Here is a 20,025-nt window from a genome sequence, read left to right on the forward strand (position 1 = left end):
AGAGCAGGGTCAGGCGGTGCTGATGCGGATCCCAGCACTGAACTACACAGACAACATTGCTACAGGCATTGCTACAGGGGGGCCCAGGTCTCCCTTAAAATTCATCCAGTCGGCCAATAACGCCAGAGTATAGGGACACAAGTACAAGCAGCAGTGTGTGCATTTAAACAAAGGGATCGCAAATGCTTGCGAAGGTAGGAAAGCCACGACTGAAGAGCCTCAATCACTGGAGTCATCGAACACATCATACAGTCCACACCTAGTTATGTTTTATATGCCACAGAAAGATTCCGGTAGATGACGCCACGGTATGTCCTCGCCACCAGTACTTCCGAGACATGCCACGCTCTGTGGTCTCCTCCAGGCACTAATTGTAGAGAAAACTCTCGGAGTGACAGGCGTGACTAAAAGCAGCAAGCACCATGGCGCTTGTGACGACGCATTACCGACCCGATCGTAACAGCGGGCGTTAGGCTGCTTCAGCGGCATGTTCTTCAGAAAGGGTAAAATGCGTGCACCTGGCGCCTTTCGATACTTCTGTTTTTTTGTTTTTTTTTTCTATGCACACACTCTGTCGCGCACAAACTGTTGGCCCGTCGGCGCCTGGCTTTCGTGCTGTCATTTTCAATCGGCGACGTGCGCTTAATTAAGCTCTCGTTTATGACAAACGCCATGCACCAGTCCACTTTCGTAGAGCCTGCCGCCTTCTCTGCAGCTGCCAGCGCAGAATCGCCTGGCCCCCAAACAAAGGGAAAATCGATGGTGCCTGTATTGGCGGTGCAAACGGTGTATATAGGACTGACCCGAACAGTGAGGCATGATTCTGCCCCAGCGATTAGCGCTCCATCAGGCCAAATAAAATTGTGTCTAGAGTTGCTCTCTCACAACAGCACGCAGCCACGGAGAAAAATAATGTCAGCTAGGTTTCAACTTTTACTGCCAGGAAGCGACCAGGATTAACGATGAAATTGACAGGCTTCTTCACTGAAGGGGGGACACGGGTTTTAAAAGCCGAAAAATCGTCAAAAAGTTGATTTTTTGGAAATGGCAGTTTTGCTATTTCCATCCAATATTCTACCATTTCGCCAAGTTTTATGCAGTTTGAAACGATATCTTAGCCGTAATATCAATTTTAGCACCAGTGCCAGCTAAATATGAGCCAAGAATTTGGTAAATAAAGCGCCTTTTCCGTGACACGCGACGGCCGTCATATTTGTCCGACAGCCGCGAATCATATATCGTTTGAAAGCGCAGCCTCTCGTCTTGATTTTCGCGCCATTTTCGGCTCCGAGCGCGCGTTGGCTGTGAAGATATCCCGATTCAAAAAGAAGTCCCAACACGCGCAGTAATTGGCCAGTTACGGCACGTGACCCGCAGCGGGTCACGCCATTGGCCTGACAGGCATCGTCTGCATCACTCCGCGGCGACTGTGCGCACACCGTACGCGTCAACTGGTTTTCGCACGTGAGCAACGATGTCGACGCCGTCGCCGAAGTTCGCTACGAAGTACAAATTCGGAACAAAAAGGAAGAGGAAGACTCCGTACAACTTCCAGAAATGCGCTGCTGTGCCACCACCAGTTCCTGACCATGCGGAGAACGGCGTGCTTCCCGAGTCGAGCGGCGCCGATGCGGGCGTGTTAGGCCTAGTCCCCCAAAGCGCTCTTGACAACCGCCGCGGGTCTTCGTCGTCGTTTCGGCACGACACTGCAATGTTGCAGCCAGAAGATTTGCGGCGTATAGAGAGTGAAGCTCAAGAAAAACTTAATGTACTTGCTTCAACTCCTGCTACTGCCCGAAAATCTGACTTTTTGGATCGTGATGACGCTGCCACACAAGCTAGCAACGATCTCGCTACAAGTTTTTTCATCGCTAGTTACGACTCGATGAACGCGCTGCTGGCGTCTACCAGTTGCAAGTGTACAATTTGTGGTGGTAACCTCACGGTGCGAAAAGGTGAGCGGGATTTTGGCCTTGCTGTGAAGTTTGTTGCCGAATGTGCGATCTGCGGCGATAATGTGCAGGGATGGAGCAACTAATATAATATTACGGGCCAGAAGCTTAGCATCCCGAGAGCTGCCAGAGCATGTGAACTACACAAAAAGGGATTCGTTGGTAGGCTGACGCATTTTAAATGCGCTCAGACGAATTTTACGATCAAGACCAGCATGGCATCAACTGAGCAGACGCGTAGGTTCGCGTGGTGCCTGAAGGACGCGTGCTCGCCGCGCGTGAGCGGCAAAGCAAAGCTCAGGCCTTTTGTCATAAACATCCTTGCGGAGCGTGCAATGCAGAGCACCGGAAACGGGCAAACCGCAATGAACGACATTTTTGCGGCGATGAACATTTCGGAGAGAGGAATGCACAATAAAACATGGCAGGGACACTTGAAAACGAAACTCGTCCCCGCGGCAACCGATGGGGCAGAAAAGTTGATGGGGACATGTGCACAATTAGTGCGCGATTTGTACCGTGACCTAAATATAAACAGCCCGGACAACATCGCTATATCGTTCGATGGCACATGGATGACGCGCGGCCACTCGTCTCATATCGGCGTCGGCACCGTAATTGAGCTCTACACAGGATTTGTGCTCGATTATGTAGTGCTCAGCAATTTCTGTGCTGGGTGCGCACGGGCACCAAAAGAAGTTGACCCTGCCTACCAGGCTTGGAAGGAGGCACACGCATGCCAGAAAAACACGGACAAAAAAGCTGGGGAGATGGAGGTGGAAGCGGCACTGATCCTCTTCCAAAGATCGCTGCAGAAGCATAAGCTGCGGTACACGACCTTGTTGTCGGATGGTGACAGCCGCGCTTACCTTGCTCTTCAAGATGCGAAAGTCTATGGATACATACCCGTGGACAAGGAAGATTGTGTTAACCACATTCACAAGAGAATGGGCACAGCACTGCGAAATCTAGTTTCCAAGCAGAAGTCCTCTGGTACAGAGAGTCTCGGTGGGAAAGGAAAGCTGACTGGTGAGCTTATCACCAAGCTCAGCAGCTACTATGGCTGGGCCTTGAAATCGCACAAAGGTGATGTCAAGGCCATGCATAAAGCAGTCATGGCCACATACTACCACATCACCTCAAACGATGTCACTTCTAACCACACTCTCTGTCCAGAGGGCCCAGATTCATGGTGCCGCCAAAACGCAGCAAAGGCCAAAGGTGAGCCTGCTCCAAAACACCGCCACAATCTGCCACCCCATGTATGTGAGGCGCTTCTTCCAGTTTACAGACGTTTGTCTGATGAATCGCTTCTTCGGCGATGCCTAAGAGGGAAGACCCAAAATAACAACGAGTGTCTCCACTCAATTATTTGGGCACTGGCGCCGAAGGAGAAACATGCATCATTGTTTGCTGTGCAAGCTGCTGTGGCAGAGGCTGTAATGAAGTTCAATTCTGGGTATGAAAAAGCTTCTACAGCCATACTTCAAGAACTTCAGCTAAACCCTGGCCAACAGTTGACCAAGCGCATGAGTGAAAAAGATCGCCACCGTGCTGAAGCATGCGCACGCAAGCATGCTTCTGCAGAAAACTTGCAGCGTGTGCTACGAAAACAACACCGAAATGACTCTAAACAGACAGACTATGTTCCTGGAGGGTACTGATGCTAGGCCATTTGTGAACATTGTAAATAGTTTGTGATTTTCTGTATTAAATATGAGCCTATTTTGTTTTTTGACGTTTTCTCAGAATGTCATTTTCGATGTTTTTGAAACTTGCCAAAGCGATATCTTGGTCTTGAGGTCACATAGAGCCACAATTCTTGTGGTGGCATGTAGCTACATATGTCTCCTACACAAATGTAGGAACAGATTTTTCAATCTAGTCTTTCTAAATTTTTATTCTTGGTACTAATTTAATCGCTTGATAGAGATATCTGGAGATTAAACTTCAAATTGCTATAAAATTGGTAATACTTGTAATATTAAAAAAGTAATCCTACATTTGTGTTAATTACACTTCATAGTATCTAGCCATATGTCAATATTAATATTCTGGCCAATAATTGCCTTTCCATTGTTCTGATAAACAATATAGGATTAATTTTAATTATCTCTGCAACTGGCCAACCAATTTCAAAAGCAATTATATTTTTGAAATCAGCTTGAAAAACTCTGTCTGGGTTACAATTTTCATTGAATTTGGTCAAGAAATATAAAAAAAAAATTTAAAACCCTCTTCCCCCCTGAAGTTCCAAAAGTGAGTCCCGTGTTTCTTATTGCCTTTGCTTGTTACACCCACTCATTGTGCAATTCGCAAGATTTGACACCTGGTGCCACTCGACACATCTGCCAGACAATTGCGGAGAGTGCGGCTGCTACCCTGTTTTCCAGAACACTGAAGTTGTTTTTCGTAGTAACGAACGACTAACAAATGAGGCGACTGTAGCATTTCACATAAAAAAAAAGAGCAGATCAGTGCGTCAACGAACCTTCAGTGTTTCTACATGAAAGGAGTTGGCCTTTTTAGGTTACGGTTCCAGATAGTGTTTCTGCTTTTCTTAACTGACTGTTCTTGTTTTGCCATGGTTGTCCTTTTGCTTTCACACGCATGCATGGGTCTTTATTTGGTGCATTTATATCCTTCATTTTTCAATAAATCTCTTAGTTGCGAGTAAGCGCTTGTCCCATGTTCCTTAGAGACTCTGTTCGTGCGCTTGAACCACAGCTACACCATGCATCTAAAAAAACTAGCCCAAGTGCCGATTCTCTCACAATTTTACACATGCTTAGAAGATGCCTCCCGCTACATGAAATTCATCAGTGTTAGTTTCCGAAGCAGTCTCAAGCAATAATATTGCTCTGTGGCAGAATGCCTGCTTTCTAGATTAGATTATTTCTATTAGCCTACTTATTCGAATCTAGACCGACAGTTGATTTTTTTTTTTCATTTGTATCAAACTGGGGGATCGGCTTAGATACGAGGATTTTGAGAAACGCACCACGTTTCATTAAGAAAAGTGGTGCACAACCAACACCGCTTAAACTAGTTCAGGCCTCTGCACTCCGTTCGCCTACTCGCTGACATCATCAAACCTAGCCCGGTTTGAGCAGACCAAATGTTTTCATGTATGAGTAGATGGTGCTAGTCGGCACTTGCCCCAGCCCCCTATAATCATCACCACTTCGTGCACTGTCAAACCGGTCAAGCCAGTGTGACTGAACACGTCAGGGTGCTATGTGAATACTGTCTTGTGCGCAGTGCTGTGCTCGCCGTCGTAGGTGTCATAGTGCCGGCCTTCGCAAACATTTATGTGGATAGATGCTGTGAGTTTTGCATCTTGCTCGTGTGTGCAACCATGTGCCGGTGCTGTGTTCCAAATGTGCAGAGGGAATTACGACGGAAGTCCAAAAGATCGGTTGTTTTCTTTCCCAAGTGACCCAAAGCGAAGAGAGGAACGGCAACGTGCAGTGTAGCGCAACGATGTGGGTGACACACAGTTGAATGACCCCAAGTTGAGGGAAATCGTACTTATTTATTATTCAAAGAGATAAAAAAGAGCATTGCCATGCACGTTTATGTAGCAGAAAGCTACAAACGTGTGGGTGGCAATAAGCTGCAATACAACCGTAGACTTTTATGCCTGGCACCATTAATGCGGGTCCGCTTGCTCGCTGTGTACGAATGCAGCCGAACCGTTCTAATACGAACGCTACTTTGATGAAATTTTCGCCAAGACGAAAAATTCTCAGTTCCCCATCAGCAGTCCGTAGCAGACGATGCATATATATTCTAGCCACAACGAGCACTTTTTTTTTCTGCCGTCCCGCTTCAACGAAATTTCGCAGTGCAATTCCAGGCTTAGATATTTAATGCTATGCCATAAACACAACCTTTAACCTTTTGATGCATTTTTAGAACCTGAAAATATGTCGACAAATTCTAAAAACATGTTGGCACCACTAGAAACTGCCGCTGTTTACCAAGCATGGGCACCGCCAATGCTGGATAGCGATGGCAATGAGACTGCCCTGCTTTTGCCACTGGCTTGCTTTTGAGCTGAAGGCGATCTGAAGCTGATGTTCAGTGGACGAGGCAGACTCAAAACGTAAAAAATGAAAACCTCCAGTTCGAGTGGGAATCGAACCCAGGTCCTCTGGATGGCAAGCAGGTGTTCAGTCACAGAGCCAAGCCAGTGCTTTACCCAGTTTTGGGGAAAAATACCTATATAAATGTCACATAGTGTGAGGTTCATGGTTTCCTTCACGCAGCTGCTGGGGGCAATCGCAGAACGATGCCTTTTTCAGTGGCAATGCTTATCATTCTGTTTGTGCTTGGCCAGTTCAGTAACTAATCAGAGCAGCTGTTCGTCCACATTATCAACAAAATCAGCCAGCCCCGAGTGATAGATGATAAGAATTCCATAAAATAAGGCAAAAGTCACCGCTGCACAATACCCCGTCTTTATATCAATGTTGTCAGATACACTTCGATGGTGTTTAGCTTCTGGTGTTAACAGGTTTATGCAACTGCTAGGTTCATTCACGAAAGCTGTTGTTTCAGCATGCTCTTAACCATGGCGTCACAATGCATGGGTGAGAATCGCATCGTGACGCTCCTGGGAAAGAATAGGAAGCAGCCAACACTTTTTGAATTTCGGAAATAAAAGTTCGTTTGTTCGGCTAGCTCAGATCAGCTACCGTATTTACCCGCATAATCCTCGCACTCGCATAATTCTCGCACCTCTCACATCGTCCAACAAAAAAAATGATTTCTTTTCTTCCTCGAGTAATTATCGCACCTCCAAAAAACTGCCGCAATAATGTCGTCCGCTCATTCAAACCACTGATGATAACAGCACGCACCATTTGGCGCCATCTCTTATACATCAAGCGTACTATTATTGCACGGTGATTCAATTCAATATTAAGCCAAAGTGGCAAGTGCGCGTTGCGGCGTGTTTTGTATGTTGTGTCGGTAATCTTGTCAGGTTATGGGGCGATACCGAATCTACACGGCTAATTTCAAGCTGAAAGTGATAGATCATGCATTAAACAATGGCAATGGGGCCGCCAATAGGCCCTTCGGAGTCTACGAGTTTTGTGTTCGCTACTGGTGACGGCAGCTGAAAGCCACCAAGTAGCGCTGGGCCTTCCGTGTGCCTAAAACTGGGATTGATGGTAAACTTTATTTCTTCTGAAGGAAACTGCAGACGATTTTGTTAAATAGCCATTAACCCAATACTGACTTCCTACGCTTACCTTTTGAGGGCTCCTGTTGAGCGACAAACGCTACCGCTAGGCCCGCAACGCCCACAAGCTTTGCGTTTCGTATTCTAATTCTCGACTATGTCCTTGCACTTTTTGAGTCTCGAATAAAACTTGCCTTGTGTTGAACCTGTGCTTTTATTGTTGCGGTAAGTTTTAATTAGTGCTTCTCAAAGCTTGGTGCTAGTTGCTGGTGTGAAAATCCTGACTTGCGACCACTTTCCCCGCAAGTTTTCCCCGTGTAACTCTCGCACCCCCCAACTTTGCATCAGTTTTCTTTTAAAAAAAGTGTGAGGATTATGCAAGTAAATACGGTATAATTTTTAAATTCCACTAGAACAAAATTTTTTCCGCGCTTCGTCAGCGTCATTGCAGCGGGGTTTGAATGTATTCCTTGTATTGGCTACAGAATATTTGAGCTCACTATTTTCGTTGTATGCAGGTATGCAACCGCCTCTTCAAGCCACAGTATTTGAGGGCAATGTCTTTACACACAGATGTTAATGTGCGGACTATCAAAGCACCTATGAAACTCGTGAGACTGACGCTGCACACATTCCCAACAATTTTTCCTGACTGTCCAGTGTACGTGTATGACAAGCGGAAAATACGCGAACATCCTCACAAAGAGAAAAGACGGGCTGAACACAAATTGCTTCAGCATGCCATCCAGCAGTCTGAGATTACACATGAAACCCAAGGCACAGGCAAACGACGTAAAGAACCTTGTTGACGTAACGTCTCGCATGGAATGAATACGACCGAAAGTGTTTTGATCCCCGACTAACAATATTCGTGCATAATCGCTCATGTGGAGATGAAGTCGCAAGCGCCGGAGCTAGTCATCTCTGTGGTGGAGACCGCTGATTTATTAGCTCGTGTTTCTTTAAGGACTCTTCAGCTGTCTCCTTGAGAACAGCTGTGCATTCCTTCTACGATTTATGATTTTCGTGAACTCGTTAAGGGGGCAGACTGCTCAGACATTTTTTGTTTATTTCTTCAGTGATCTTGATCAAACTGCACAAAATTATGCAGTTTTTTTTGCTGATTTCAAATGTTTAATTAGTTTTCCTGTAACTTGTCTAATTCCTGAGATAACTTAAGTTCATCCCCTATTGTTTAAGGCCGTCATACAAAAAAGTGCTTAATTAAAAGGGATCATTAAAATATCCCCACATAGACTAATGACTATAAATTGAAATAATGCAAGTGTTTTTTTGTTTTTAAGCCTTTCTTAATTATTTTACAGCAAAATGAACTATGCATTTTCAAAAGCAGTTGGAACTATGTTAAAATTTTGATGAGTAATTAATTAAAACGGCTTGTTCTCTAAATTCTGCTCCAATACTTGCACCCTTACATGCATACAGGTTTCCATTGCAAAAAGAATTATTGTTGTACCTGTCCTAGCTGCAGAGATATTGAGGCCTCAAAATTGAACAGTGGTAAATTTACTTTTTTGAGAAAAATGGAAAAAACTGAAAACACACAGCTTCTTCAAAAAGCAACAATCATGGTGTGCACGTTTTGCAATCCTCATAAAAGGACTCATAAATTCGTAGCAGAGCTTCCAACGCAGGTGCCGGCAAATTATAAAGAGGCCTCGAAGTTGGTTCCCCATTTTTTTTGCGGATTCTGCATGTTAACAGCACCAAGAATCTGGACAGTTAGAATGACATTACAAAAAAGTTACCACTTCCTGGTGTGTGAAAATTTGCAGAGAGATAGCGAAATACTTGCAGATACCAAATATGTCAATTTTAAAAAATGATTTTTTTGTCACTTATTGGTTCCAAAGAGCAGTCTGCCCTCTTAACCTTCTTGACAATAGGGAGAAGCACACTGCTAACTGAGAGAACCCACAGGACAAAGTGCAAGGAATGCTAACCCTACTCATTTTCCTTCTTGATGACATTACAAATGAGGATTTTGAGGAAGGTGAAAGGGCTAATGCACTCATGTTTCTTAAAGAGCACTGCCACCTCCTCACCAAAAAGGGCAATGGTATGAGGTACTCTGGGGAGCTTCTTGTTTTGGCTAGTATACTGCCCATGATTTCACTGCATGCTTAAAAATTTCTTCTCCACAGTGGCAAGCTCGTACTGCCACACCCAGAAAAAATCAAGAGTTTGCGCAGCGTGTGATGTCAGCCCTGCTAAAGAACGAAATGAGGAGAGTTTTTTGAGGTTCAGGAATTGTAAAGCGGGCATTTCGAAATAACACGATAGAAATGTGTCACTTATGTTATATGAAATACGTTTAGAGCAGTTCTTTGAGTTCAAAGGTGGCTGTTGAAGAGGCTCTGTCGCTCATTGTGCCAAGCCAGCTGATACAGCCCATGTTTTCATGGTGCACAGCTCGGCGGATTTCGTCTGTGAGTACCGTGCCAGGTCACTGCCAGTGAGTGCGGGGCTCATTCGCACAAAGGCCGTCAAGCTCGCCTGTGAAGCCAGTCTGGCGGGGGAAAAACTCAAGAAGCCCATTTATTGCATGCGTCGCTTCATGCGACGTAAAGGGTTTGCCCTTCGACGGCACACGTCAATCTGTCAGAAGCTACCAGAGGAGTACAAGGAGGAGAAGTTGATGAAGTTTCAAATCTACTGAATAGCCTCCAGCAGCAGTATGGCTACATGTTAGGCCATATCGGCAATGCCAACGAAACGCCGGTGTGGTTCGACATGCTGTCGTCCACAACAGTCTGTGAACATGAGGCAAAGGAGGTGAAGCTTCTGTTGAACAGAAGCGAGCACTCATGCTTTACTATGATGCTTTCCTGCATGGTCGACCCAATTCATCATCTTTAAGCAGAAGGCGCTGCCGAAGGAAGCCTTCCCGCCGGATGTCACCGTCCACATGAATGAGAAGAAGTATATGGACGAGGCCCTAATACGCGAGTGGATTCGCACAGTTTAGTACCAGCGACCCGGAGCCCTCCTGTAGCACCGGCACATGCTCTTCTTGGACACATTTCGTGGGCATTTGACGGCGTCAACGAAGGAGACACATTTTGCGACGGGAAGACCGATCTTGCCGTCATTCCGGGAGGAATGACGTCAACGCTGCAACCGCTGGACGTCGGTCCTTAACAAGCCTTTGAAAGACCGTGTGCGTGTGTTTACAATGAATGGATGGCTGGCGAAAAGCCGCGGAACATAACAGGCCGGCTGCGCAGGCCACCTCTCGCGACAGTTTGTGCTTGGGTCTTTAAGACATGAATGTCCCTGCCTGAAGAAATGGTGGTGCGTGCATTTACAAAGTGCTGCATCAACAATGCCCTCGATGGCACCAAGGACGACATGTTATGGGAGGCAGTTAGCGAAAAGCAGTCATTTTCGGAGGACAGCTCCAACAGTTCGGAAGACTGAATAAAGTGCATCAGTGAACAGCTCCGTGTTTTTCTTCTTGTTTTTTTTTTTTTTTATGATCAGGATAAGGTATTCAGGCTATATTCAGCCTCAACCTATACCGCATTTTCCCGCGTATAACCCGCACCAAAAACGCAAAAATTTCAGTGGCAAAGTGGAGGTGCGGATAATACGCAGGGTTTTTTCTATAGTGCTGCTTCACAGCAATGCGTGTTGTGCTGTGAAGCCCCTTAACAGAGTAGCAAAGGCTATGGAGGCGGTTTCTGCAAATTCGTGTTGCTCCGCAAGTAGCACGGCAGCTTGCGGCCAATTTCAGTTTCGCTTGCTTGCATCATTGAAGCATTTAGAAAAACATTTGGGGAGAGACAATTCGATTGTTCAGTGTAAAATCTCACTGTCACACCACAAGTATATTTCTTGGACATTCGCGGCCGCTCAGTGACCCTCCACATGTCCCTACGTCACGGACGCCATGTTTACTTTTGGAAAGGGCTTCCGGCAAAGGTGGTGCGGTCTAAGAAAGTTCCATAATAAATAAAGTAAGTCCCATAATAAATAAAGCAGTATTTATTTCAGCAAGGCAACTGAGATATTATAGTGCCTATAGAAATATTATCAGTAAATTTATGTACTAATTTGACGCGGTAGCAGGCATGCATTTCGGTTCTGTTGTTTCCAGGGTGCTGTTACAGTGTACTAGAAGGGGTAGTGCTGTCAAATTGTCGCCGAGTGTGAGCGCTCTTTACCTCGCTGATACCGCTAGTTCTCCACATCTCGACCAATTCGCCAAGCTTAAGTCGATCTGTTCTGTCACCATGAGTAGCGTACGGCGGCAGGCCTTCACGGCACAGCAAAAGCTTAAGATCATCGCCGTCGCCGAGGGATTCGGAAATCTCGAAGCGGGAAGACGGCACGATGTGGACGACTGTGGAGAAAGAAAAAAAAGACCGCGACCGTAGGTCATTTCGTGGCCCCAAGACCGGTGCCTACCCTGAGCTGGAGGCGGAGCTAGTAAATTTCATCCATGTGAGAAGCAGGGGTCATGCCGTATCGACCGAGATGGCCCAAGTGAAAGCGCGGCGACTTTCGAGGGAGCTAGGCCTACCTCACGAGTTCCGTGCGAGCCGCGGATGGCTGCACCGCTTTGTGAAGCGGCAAGGGCTCTCAATCAGACGGTGGACTACAATATGTCAACGCTTGCCGGCTTCTTATGAGGAGAAGCTGCCCAAGTACCAGGGATATGTAATTGGCCTGCGAAAGCAGCACAATTAGATTTTCTCCCAAATCGGCAATGCGGATGAAACTCCTGTTTATTTTGAAATGCCGTTGGACACAACGATTGAGAAGACGGGCAGCAGTTCGGTGAGCTTGCTGACCGGCAGGAACACGAAACTGCGCATCACAGTCTTGCTTTGTGCCCTCGCCGACGGCACGCAACTGTGACCGTACGTCATCTTGAAAAGGAAAACTCTACCAAAAATTCATTTGCCTGCCGGTGTGGTGGTGCGCGCACACGAGAATGCGTGGATGAACAGTGACTTGTTCGTGGACTGGATCAAAACGGTATGGGAGGAGAGGCCCGGTGCGATGCTCACAAAGAGGTCCATGCTCGTTTTTGACTCGTTTTGCGGCCACACAACTGAGGAAGTGAAGGACCGTCTTTTACGCAACGGCACCAACTTAGTTGTTATACCCGGTGAAATGACGTCAATGTTGCAACCTCTAGATGTGTCGCTTAACAAGCCCTTCAAAGCGCATGTCAAGCGTTATTACGCCGAGTGAATGGCCGAGGGCCTGTATGACTTGACGCCGACAGGACGAGTCTGAAGGCCTGATATTGCCCTATGTATTCTGCAAGTGGATTGTCGAGGCATAGAAAGCCATTCTAGGTGAGATGGTGCGAAAAAGTTTCAAGAAATGCTGCATCACAAACAACATGGATGGAACCGAAGATGACCTTGTGCATAACAGTGAGGACTGCGGCTCAAATGATAGCTCTAGCGAGAGCAGCAACAGTGAGTGATTTGTGACTGGCCTTGAAGACAGCGTATTCTGCTTGCTAAATAAAGCTTTTTCTGTCTACATATGTGCTATGTTGCTTGAGCAGTAGCTTTTGTACAGCCTTTCCTGTATATCAAATGTGCGGGCAATACGCAAGGATTTTTATTTTCTTTCTCGGTGAGCTGAAAGTGGGGGTGCGGATTACCGTACTTACTCGAATCTAACGCGCACCTTTTTTCCGGTTAAGCGAGTTTATAAATCGCATGCGCGTTAGAATCGATACGATACGGTTCTATTGCCATCGGCATTCCGAAATGGCCGCCCCCTATGTGCGTCGGCATGGCGCGTCGGCCGTTTCTGCCTATGTGTTTCCCATGTGCGGCACTTCGTACGTGTGCTGAGGAGTTCGTCATCTTGGTGTGCATTAGCATCGACGGCATGGAAGGGCTGACTCCAAAAACTCGACGAGTGCACCATTGTGCTGCTTTTAAAAGGAAAGTCATCGCGTGTGCCGAAACGGACGTAAATCGGGCTGCATCACGGTCGTTCGGAGTTCCCGAAACGTGCGTGCGGGACTGGCGGAAACAAAAGCAGAAGATTGTCGACAGCAAAGTTCACGCAAAGGCTTCAGTGGACCACAGCAAGGTCGGTTTCCGCAAATTAAAGAGCTGCTCGGCGAGTATGTGCTTGAGCAGCGAGCGGCACGGGGCCCGTGGCGACAGAACCGCTCCAAGTGCGGGCTATGCAGTTAGCCTTAGAATAGAAAAAGACCTAATGCGGAGCCAGTTTAAAGCGAGCAGGGGCTGGCTAACTAACTTTGTGAAGAGGAAAAGCTTTTCCCTTCGAAGGCGACCGGGCATATGCGAAAAGTTTTGCGGAGGAGTACGATGAAAAGCTTCACAGTTTTCAAAGGTTCGTCCTAAACTTGCGGCACAACAACGGCTACCTGCTTGGGCAAATCGGGAATGCCGATCAGACGCCTCTTTACTTCGACACGCCTGGCACCACAACTGTCGAGAAGAAGGGGGCGAAGCAAGTTCGCATGCTGACATCGGTCTACGGTAAAACTACAGTGACGGCAATGCTCTGTTACACGTCAGATGGGCACAAGCTTCGCCGTACCTCATATTTAAATGGAAGACGCTCCTGAAAGGAGTTGTTTTTTCGAGTGGTGTGATCGTGCGGGCCAGCGAGAAAAATGGGTGCGCGTTGCAATCGATGTCTTACGTTTTTTTTTTTCCGTCGTGAAAATCGGGTGCGTGTTTCAATCGAGGGCGCGGTAGAATCGAGTAAATACGGTTTATGCAGGGGCGGGTTATACGTGCAAAAATACGGTATTCTGCGTTATATGGTAAATAACGTATTCATTTATTTGCAACATCTTAGATTACTATTTTACCAACAAAACAAAGTTTCTGCTCACAACAATGTCGACACCAGAATGTTCACCAAACTAGCTTTTTAATGCTTCTATGTAAAATCCAGGCTGCTACACCCTAACCGACAGCCACTGCGCACTCAAACAATAGGATTCATCCTGCCGCCTTCTAAGAATCATCAGCCTCGTGTGCCTCCCCCATTGCCCTTGCACCCTTCCGACCATAAACAGGCTAAACTGCGCAACCTATCAAAACACGAATGGACTACCTCTAGTGCACTGCCTACAATCGCAGTTATCTTGCTCACCCCTGATTTTGCACAGTTCTATGAACTGATCAGTTGCTTCTGCTGATGGTTTCAATATTTCCCCTAGCCACATGATTTATTTGCCACCGAAATGTGATATGGCTAATCTGCCTGGCGATAATGGGCATCGTGGGGTAGCAAGAAGAAGATGCACTGCTATAGACTTGGAAACAAGGCACAGTATTGTGAAGAACAACAAAGACGGTAAAAAAATGCCCGGCTTGGTGAAAGAGTGTGGACTACGGCAACCGACAGTGTTGACGATCATCTGCTTAACAGAGAGGTCCAACAGTGAAAAATGCTCATTAAGCAACTTGTGAAAACGTGTTCAACCAGATGCCTACTATAAGGAGGTGGAAGACACCCTGTATGTGTGTTGGCCTGGTGCCTGTACTCCGAACTCGCCCAGCATTGAAGTGAACCATTCTGAAAACAAAGACAAAGCAGCTTGCTCTTAATTTAATAATGTAGGCTTACTGCCGTGTGGAGGAGAGATACAAAGCTTCAAAGAGACACGAAATTGTATACTAAGCAGCAACCAGCGAGGTAGCTCAACTTCACTCGACGTGGAGATTAGACAGGAGTGGGTCAAAGAAATGTTTCACCACGCCCACCACGATTACATCGACGCTGACACACACAATGATGACCAAATGGGACTGTTTTTCCAGACGTTTCTGTCTAAGACACACATGCTAAAGGTAAGCCCGTGTAAGGGGTGAAAAAACAGCAACATGTGCCTCACTGTGCTTTATTAAGGGGAGATGCGAGTCGAAAAATCGCGTTTTTAGCGAAATTTTTCATATTTCTGATTTTTATTGCATTGTAATCTTCAAACCTTCTTCTTTCATCTGTGAAAAGTTCAAGACTAAATTCGAACCGCAAAATGCAAAAAAATGTGTATGAAGGCATCGCGGTGGCTCGAAATTTCGTGAATTTGCGCCGATATTGGCCATCTTTGACTGCGCGCTGCTCCCCGTCGCTATGGTGGCTAGAAGGGGGAGGTGGGAGTATCGCGCGCTGCGGAGGTTGGCGTAGAGGGTGTCAGTTGTTCATGCCGACGAGCGGTGGCGAGCGTGTCGTTTTTTAGATGCCCCTCTGGGCCGAAGCGGAGCACGTGCGTTTCCGTGGCTTGCGTTCGTACTGTTCGCACAATGCTCGAAGTTTTGAAGCCTCTTCACACCGCATATCGTGATGGCTAAACCAATGAAGCGCCAGACTCACTGCTTCGTGCCCGGATGCTCTACCGGGTACATTTCAGCCCGAAAGGCAGGTGTAAAAAGGTCTGTTTTTACCGTACCGAACGATGAGGACCGGCTGAAAGCATGGCAGCGGTACATTCCACGTGGTGACAAACTGCTCGACCAAACTGCAGTCCTGTGCAAGTTACACTTCGAGCAACGGTTTATTGTGAGAGATTACACCCCCATCGTGAATGGTGAAGTTGTGAAGATTCCTCGCGGCCGCCCATGCCTTACCAACGATGCAATACCGTCGATCTTCCCAAACACGCCGAGTTATCTCTCTAAAAAGCTTCCTCAGAAGTGCAAATCCCGGACATCGAGAGGAGAAGTGCTCGGCAAAAAAAGAAAAGTGAACGCTGAAAATGAACTTCCTTCAATGGAGCACGATTCTTCCTTAGATGTGACAACGAACGGTGAACGTGTTCCCGGCACGTAGTGTACAGTGGAAAAACTGGAGCATATGAAAGGTGAGAAGCTTCCAAGCAAATACTGGTCGATGTGCCTACATGCGGATGCTCCGAACGCTGTTGCATTTACTGTTTGTGCTCAAGATGGTGATAGTGTGTGCTTCAAGAAACTGGTGTTGTGCTCTGCTGAGGATACTTGCTATCAAGATGGTGATAGTGTGTGCTTCAAGAAACTGGTGTTGTGCTCTGCTGAGGATACTTGCTATCATTGTGTAGTGTTTGTGCAAGAGAAAGTTGTAAAAAAAGTGGACGTGTTTGATGTGAATGCTGTGGAAAGCCTCCTCCACTCCATCAACGAGATGGTTGTGTGCTCCGGTTCTGAACAAGGTGCTATTCCACTGGAGCGGCTTAACAGTTCCAATCAATCAAAATACAGAACGCATGGAAACAAGTTGTACAGCAAAAGTTGCTCAGGCATGTCTCAAGATCAAAGGCCTTGTATACACTGCAGGTATCTAAGGAAACTGCTTTTGAACCAAGCATCCTATAAGAAGAGAAAAGCTAGAGTGGCTACTGGTTACCGTGCTTCGAAGAAACTAATTATGCGGGGAAGACAGTTGAGGCGAGAAAAGGCAAAAGTCAGTGAACTAAAGCAAATGCTTGCGAAAATGAAGCAAAGTAATTCTGCTCTCTCTGAATCAAACCTTCAGGAGAGTCTGTCTAAGCTGCCTGAGAAACAGCGGCAGCAGGTACAAACATGCTTTGAAGCAGCGAAAAGGAAAGGAACACAGGGGATGAAGTACAGCGATGAATGGCTTCTGGACTGCATTATAATGCGCATGAAAAGCCCAAAGCTGTATGAGCATATTCGAAAGCATAAAATAATGGTCTTGCCCAGCAAGAGTTGTTTGAACAAGTACGTGAGAAATTATAAGAGCAACTTTGGGTTCAATGATAATGTTTTTGCTGCCATCGAAGAAAAAACCAAAAATATAGATGAGTTTCACAGGCACGGAGGTCTCTTAATTGACGAGCTGAAGCTCTCGGAGAGCCTCAAAGTGACAAGCAGTGGACTCATCAAAGGTTTCGTTGACTTGGGCAAATACACTTCTCTAGATCAAAGCACACAAACGTGTGATCACGGTCTAGTAGTATTGTACCAGCCATTTTCAGGCAACTTTCAGCAAATCTTAGGGGTTTTCGGCTTCCATGGAAATGTCAAGGCAGATGTGCTTGCAAAAATCATTGTCGATGCAACACTAACTGCCGAGAAGTCTGGGCTTTTTGTGGATTTTGTGACCACAGATGGTGCATCCTGGAACAGGAGTATGTGGCAACAATTTGGCATCAAGGGTTCTTCAAAGTCAGTTGTTTGCAAAGTGAAGCACCCTGCAGATCACAGCAGAAGTCTGCACTTCTTATCAGACCGCGCTACGGAAGCTGCATGTGCCATTACCACGAGGGCAGAAAATGAAAGAGCCAGCCATTCAGAAGCTCCAAACATACTATCAGATTGCCATAACAAGCAACAGGGGGAGTGTACGGGATATGTACACTGCAGTATGGGCTTCGTACTTCCACTCATGCTCTACTGACAATGCTGGCAGCCACAAGTTTGGCCCTGCAGGAACAGAGTCGTGGTGCAAACATCAACGCGCTGAAGCACTTGGTGAACCTGCACCACGCCACACACCTCTCTTGACAAAAGCACAGGGATTGGCTGTTTTGCCCATTTATAAGCGGCTAACGGATGAGAAGCTCCTTGCTCGATGCATCAAAGGGAAAACCCAGAACGCATCGGAATCCCTGAACAGCAAAATTTGGCTACTTAGTCTGGGGGCAAAGTTTGTCTCCCGAACGGTTGTCGAGACTGCCGCAGCTATGGCAATCCTGTGGTTCAACAAGGGTCATGCTACTTTCGAGCACATCCTGGAAGAGCTCAACATACTGCCATCTAGAGATCTAGTTACTTTCAGTGATTCCCGCAATGCGAGGCGCATCAAGAGAATGTCCAAGCGTCTGACAGCAGAAGCAAGGGCCCACCGTCGTCGTGGAGTGAAAAGGTCACGGCTAGAAAAGAGTGCTCACAAGGACCGTGAGGGCACAACCTATGCTGCAGGACAGTTCTAGTAACTTGCAGTGCTTTTCAAAGTTCTGTTGAACATTATGGCCAAAGATTATGCATTTCTAACAACTCTGTGATAAAAAAAAAAACGTTTCAAACTTTCAAATGCGTTTTTCTCCTTTTGCAGTTTTGTGTGATCTGTGCTTCTTATACACGCTAGTTCGTATACTTAGAATTGTCATACCTCTATGAAATTTTGCACATAGCATGATGAAGGCCCATAGAGTGCAAGTATCTATTCAGATTGTCAGTGCTGCTTGATTATGTTTTTCAAAAATTACAGAACATTGAAAGCCCTTGGCAACTAGAGCCATAGTAAATTTTTCTATTTTATTATTGTATTTCACCTTTTCACACACAAAATTTATATAGTTTTTTGCACTCTACAGTTCCAAAGGATCGTAGTCAGCTATATCTGCATGCTTTATCTCAAATTTTTATGGGTCAGAATTGTTGCATAACAATGGCCATAGTTCTGCAGTATCTGACCTGCAGAAAGAAAACCAAGCAATCTACATGAAAATAAATGACATATTTGAAAAGACGAGAAAAAACTCTATTAGCATGCCAATTTGTGTTAAATTCAGACTCTTATTAAAGAAAATCGTTTTTCGAGTAGCATCTCCCCTTAACCAACCAACATAGATGGAAGCGACGAGTGCACCAAATTTGTCATGGGAAAATAAAAAATAAATCCTCGCTGCTTCCGTGGTGTGGCCAGAATGCGCTACCGCCATAACTGCAAAACATGGATGACGAAAGAACATTACTGGGAGTGGCTGTTAGAGTTAAACCCACCACCGAAAGGAAAGTGGCACTCATCGCCGATAATTGTAGTGCCTGCTATTCCATGCCCAAGCTTTCAAGCATGGAAGTTTTTCCGCCTGCCTCTGAACACGACGGCAGATTCGCAGCCCATGCATGCCGATATGATTGCCAACATAAAGGTCACGTACAGACGGGTCCACTGTTAAAAGGAACACTTGCATGCAAGGCTAGTCCAGAGTTCGCACTCTTGAAAAAGCACAGTGGCTTAGATTAGCATAAGACTTTCGATTTTTGACAGTGCTGACTTCTTTTGACAGACTAGTGCCCTGCATGAATGACATTTCGAGATAGACTTGCTGTTAGGAGGCCAGCAATATGAAAGGTGCTCATTCGAGTGTTCCTTTTAACAGTGGATGATACTGTAACTTTTCCATGCTGTTGATGACATCAACACATGAACAAGCAGAGGCAAATAATTCTCAAGATCAATCTGTTTATGGCTGTGCAGTTCGTCCTTGCTGCTTCGCCCAAGTAAGCGCTGCTAAAGTGCGGAACTGCTTCGAGAGCAAGCACGTTCCAAGGCAGCAGTGACTTATGCGAAGCATACAAAGCTTCTGTAGATGAAGTGGCAACTCAACTTGGGTCTGCAGTTGACAAGGATGCTTTAGGACTTAAAGGGACTGCTTGCAGACACACTGCAAAAATCAGACCATTTAACCAGTGAGCCAACTGCCCTGAATGTGCTTGTGTCAGAGCAACGGTCCCAGTGACAACGCATTAGGGCAGGCTGCACCGACATTGTCCTCGCAGGAGGCTCTGCAGATGATGCACTCCCTTTGGGGACTTGTTTTCATTAGGAACCTCTCATTGCACAAGAAGCACCTAAAGACGCTTCAAAGGAGAATGTCGCTTCCCATAAAACAAGCAAGGCTGACGAATATGGGGTATTTTATGCCAGCCAGGGAGAAGCACGTGGTGTGGCGATTGTGGCGACCGCATCACCGCATTTCAAGATTTCTCCAGGCCCACAGCAACCTTCTTCTATTTTATAGCACATACTCGTGTCTGTCTGTACTGAGTTATCCTAATTACTGATGTGCATTGGGATATCCTTTCCAATGTTGTGTTTTTTTCACAGCAGTCTGCCATTCCTCTATTTTGCTTTTTTTTCTTCACGCAACCCGCTTACAACATTTACCGGTAATAACAG

The sequence above is a fragment of the Rhipicephalus microplus genome, chromosome 9, assembly GCF_043290135.1.
Source record: "Rhipicephalus microplus isolate Deutch F79 chromosome 9, USDA_Rmic, whole genome shotgun sequence".
Lineage (NCBI taxonomy): Eukaryota > Metazoa > Arthropoda > Arachnida > Ixodida > Ixodidae > Rhipicephalus > Rhipicephalus microplus.